Source organism: Engraulis encrasicolus, chromosome 21 (genome assembly GCF_034702125.1).
Source record: "Engraulis encrasicolus isolate BLACKSEA-1 chromosome 21, IST_EnEncr_1.0, whole genome shotgun sequence".
NCBI lineage: Eukaryota > Metazoa > Chordata > Actinopteri > Clupeiformes > Engraulidae > Engraulis > Engraulis encrasicolus.
Window position 1 is genome coordinate 24,414,249 of NC_085877.1, and position 5,000 is coordinate 24,419,248.

The 5,000-nt window shown below is 46.1% G+C and overlaps 1 protein-coding gene across 1 annotated transcript in view; it reads right to left on the bottom strand.

Annotated features, from left to right (window-relative positions):
- The window catches only part of LOC134437020 (phosphofurin acidic cluster sorting protein 1-like), a 129,859-nt gene that overhangs the window by 24,302 nt on the left and 100,557 nt on the right, over nt 1–5,000 (bottom strand). The gene's annotated exons all lie outside the window — the stretch shown is intronic.

Genomic DNA, 5,000 nt, shown 5'->3' on the forward strand with positions numbered 1-5,000 from the left:
AGAGAGAGAGAGAGAGAGAGAGAGAGAGAGAGAGAGAGAGAGAGAGAGAGAGAGAGAGAGAGAGAGAGAGAGAGAGAGAGAGAGAAGGAGGAGGAGGAGGAGAGAATGTTACAATGAGTTAATTGTTAACAGTCAATACAGTTGCCATTAAACAATTAGCTATAATGGAATTGAGTGCGTCTTGAGAGTGCATAATGCTGAAATAATTCCATCAAACCATCTAACATGATAGAACTATATGCCCAAGCTGGAACACACTGTGCGAACACACGCATGCACACACACACACGCACGCACCGAACATATTTACAAATGGATATGCACTCCAACACATACATCCATTACCAGGTACACACACACACACACACACACACACACACACACACACACACACACACACACACACACACACACACACACACACACACACACACACACACACACACACACACACACACACACACACACACACACACACAAATTCACTACTACATACAGCACACATCTCATTGGAGCTGACAGCATGCTGGGCAGTTGACAGTCTCGTGTTATGTAGGACCACACTTCATGTACATCATGTACACCAGGGCTATTCAATTGGAGGCCCGAGGGCCAGATGCGGCCCAGATGCAGTCCACATGCGGCCCAGGCATGGCCCCCAACTGAAGCAGTATACATTTCAGTTTGAAATGAAATTCTAATTGAATAGCCCTGATGTACACCTATCACATAATCATCACATGCACCTGACGACCTGACCGCTACATACGGTACAGGGTTGACTGTTGTCTGCTGCTAAGTAACTGAGATTAATTACATCCCTAAATGGGAGTGTGGCATGCTCTCTCGTACCATCCCTCTTCCCTCCCTTCCTACATCCATCCATCCATCCATTCATCCGTCCATCCGTCCGTCCGCCCGTCCGTCCGCCCGTCCGTCCGTCCATGTCACCCTTCTGACAACATCTTTAGCTGGACAGTTGAGTGTCTTGTATTGTGACTGAAAACACCTCCTGTGTATCTACCACATAATACAGCCATGCTCCTGACCTGCCTGCTACATACTGTACACCTCATCATCTCATCAGAGCCAGACAGTGCTGACTGCTGTCTGATGTGAAACAACTCAGATTAATTACATCACAAAATGGGTGGTGTGTGTACACTCTCTCTCTCTCTCTCTCTCTCTCTCTCTCTCTCTCTCTCTCTCTCTCTCTCTCTCTCTCTCTCTCTCTCTCTCTCTCTCTCTCTCTCTCTCTCTCTCTCTCTCTCCATCTATGTCTCTCCCCTGACCGCATCTTTGGCTGGTCAGTTCTCTCTCTCCCCCTCTGTCTCTCTCTCTCTCCATCACGCCCTCCATCCATCCATCCATCCATCCATCCATCCATCCATCCATCCATCCATCCATCCATGTCTCTCCCCTGACTGCATATTTGGCTGGTCAGCTCTCTCTCTCCCCCCCTCTCTCTCTGTCTGTCTCTCTCTCTCTCCATCACACCCACCCTCCATCCATCCAGCCATCCATCCATCCATCCATCCATCCATCATCTCTCTCCCTCTCGCATATTTGGCTGGTGTGTGTTGGTAGAGTCTGCCTGGTGTTACATAAGCAGAGCTCCTCATTACTCAGCCTAATCACATTAACCTGCAGCTGCTGCCCATTCATGATAATAACCATAATCCCCTGCAGCATATGGGTGGCACCGTATCCATGACAACAGTGCCAACTCAACTGACTGCCCAGTCATTCCATCCCATCTCTACCCCCCGACCCCTACACTTTCCCCATGCCCTTCAAATACTCTGAACTGTAATGTTCATTGACCACTTGTCAAGAGAGTTAAATTACCAGGCTTTATAAGGGCTGTGACGATACACCCAATTCACGATTCGGTTCGTATCACAATTTTTTACCCCTAGTTTGGTACACCCCACACTATTTAAAAAAAATATATAGGCTATATATTTTATAATTAATTCATCATCTTTAATCACATTAACCAACAACATAAAATGAGATTATAAACAACCGGACGTAGAATAGCACGATTCTGCATTTTTGCACTGAAACACAGGTTCGTGCGTCTGGGTATTGCGAATTCTCGATGTAACAATACTGTTACAGGGCTACCAGGCGTACATAATGTGGCATAGTGCCCACAATCTACAGCAGACGTGGGCAAACTCAGGCCCGGGGGTCACATGCGGCCCACTCAGCCATTTAACGCGGCCCTCAGAGCCTTTCCAAGAATAAAATAGCAGATTCATATGGTCACTCATTCTTAAATTGGCTACCTAAAACTAGGGTCTTGGAAACCTAAGATTACTTAGGTCTACATCTAGATACAATTAGCAGGAATGGTATAATTGACAATGGTGTAATTATGTTGGCGTAAACCATTTCTTATTATTGGCACCGGCAAGCTGCCTACGACATCCGGTCCTTTGGGTGACTTTCTAAACCCAATGCGGCCCTTCGGCCAAAATAATTGCCCACCCCTGATCTACAGTCACCAGCACCCCTGTCAACTCCCACCACATCCCACCCCTAACAACCTTCCCACTGGCCCTGAATGGGATGCCAACCCCATGTATCTTGTGGTGGGAAAAGACTTCCACAAGTGGGTCTGTGGGAGGATAGGCTGAAGTGTGGGGTGGGGGTAGGGTAACGTTACCATTCTGTAGGTACAGTGCCACACATACTGTGTTGATGTGCTGATGGGATTACCACAAAATGTAAACCTTGAAACACCTGAACGAACCAGGTGAGCCAGACATTGGACCCCCAACTACCATCTGATTGCCCCCTCCGCAATTATCCCAGTAAGCCTGTACACTTGGAAATCTCTTCCCAGCACAAAACACACGAGACCCACGAAAAATGCAAACACAATCATAACCTCCACTTCACCAACACTAAATTACATTACACTTACTTAGCTGATGCTTTTTTTAATCCAACGATTTACAGATATTACAGGGTATTGTTTGTACAGCCCCTGGAGCAATGTGGGGTAAGGTGCCTTGCTCAAGGGCACTTCAGCTATGGGTGGAGGTGTAGGGAGAGGTAAGGGCGAAATTTGAACCTGCAATTTTGTGATCTGCAGCCCAACGCCCAAAACATTACACCACGGCTGCTCATAAATGGCATGACAACCTCAATGCCATCGCACTATACTCATACACTACATGAATCCCCCTGCCCCTAAATCCAAGCGAGATTATCGTGCACGCACACGACAACTTCATAACAGACTGCGAATATAATCTGGTGCTAACGGCATATGGGAACAGCTGTGATGAAAAGTGGGATTGAGATTAGGATTAAGGCACTCTCGCAGTCTCTCTCTGGGGATAATGGCACTACTGTTAATCCATAACGACCATAATGAGTGCTCATCAGGAAACGACTGGCCATCACAAGTTTTATTACAGCACATTTACACTTAACGCGATGCATTCCGAAATGAAATTACGCAACATAACACTTAACCAATGTGGACGCTGTTACCTAAAGTGACTTAGTTATTTTCAGTGTAGTGTAGTGTAGTGTACTCTCTCTGGAGCAATGTGGGGTAAGGTGCCTTTCTCAAGGGCACTTCAGCTATGTATGGGGGGTGTAGGGGGAGACCAGTTCCTACTGGTAGGGGACTGTTTCTAAATGGAATAGTTAATATGCCTAATAAAAAATAAAGTTCGCAACAACAGGCTCTTGTTTCTCGTCTCTTCTGCTCTGCTCTGCTCTCCTCTGCTCTCCTCTCCTCTACTCTCCTCACAACCGTGTTGCTCTTGGAACTTAAGGATGAGAATGACTGAATTAGAACTGAGAATGAAATAGAATTTCATTAGACGCAGAGGAATGCCTCATATTAGCCATGGCTTCTTCCTATCTGAAATGGAGAACGATCATGTAATGCGTAATATCCGTTTAAAAACAATATTGAAAGGATATCATATAATCATATAATACTGAAATAATATTAAATGATAACGTCTATTCACAACCAATATAATTAAGGCCAAAGAGGTCACTGGCCATGAAGTAATTTAATGAATCTTTGTGTGTGTGTGTGTGTGTGTGTGTGTGTGTGTGTGTGTGTGTGTGTGTGTGTGTGTGTGTGTGTGTGTGTGTGTGTGTGTGTGTGTGTGTGTGTGTGTGTGTGTGTGTGTGTGTGTGTGTGTGTGTGTGTGTGTTTATCAGTAAGATTTAGCAATTCAATATAGCTTTTTTATCAGGCAGCGTGTTACACCCCTCTGAAAGAGTGTGTGTACGTGCATGCGTGCTTTGTGTGTGTGTGCGTGAAGGTGTGTGTGTGTGTGTGTGTGTGTGTGTGTGTGTGTGTGTGTGTGTGTGTGTGTGTGTGTGTGTGTGTGTGTGTGTGTGTGTGTGTGTGTGTGTGTGTGTGTGCGTTTATTGTCTGTGTGTAACCGGCAATCTCTCTGTGATTGTGCCAGAGAAAACATTTCGATCTTTGAGTGTGTGTGTGCATGTGTGTGCATGTGTGTGCATGTGTGTGCATGTGTGTGCATGTGTGTGCATGTGTGTGCATGTGTGTGCATGTGTGTGCATGTGTGTGCATGTGTGTGCTTAATCAGTTTGATGAGAACAACCAGCAGTAAAAAGAAAAGAAAGAGAAAACACACAATGCACCTCTCATCTCCCCACAATGGCTGAGGAGCACGCAATTACAGCCATTATCAGCAGAACAACAGGCACAGCCACAGGAGGAGAGAGAGAGAGAGAGAGAGAGAGAGAGAGAGAGAGAGAGAGAGAGAGAGAGAGAGAGAGAGAGAGAGAGAGAGAGAGATACAGACAGACAAACAGACTGACAGACAGGCAGACAGGCAGAGAGAGACATACACAGAGAGACAGAGGGACAGACAGACAGAGAGAGAGATAGAGAGAGAGAGAGAGAGGGGAGGAGAGAGAGAGAGAGAGAGAGAGAGAGAGAGAGAGAGAGAGAGAGAGAGAGAGAGAGAGAGAGAGAAAGACAGAGAGCC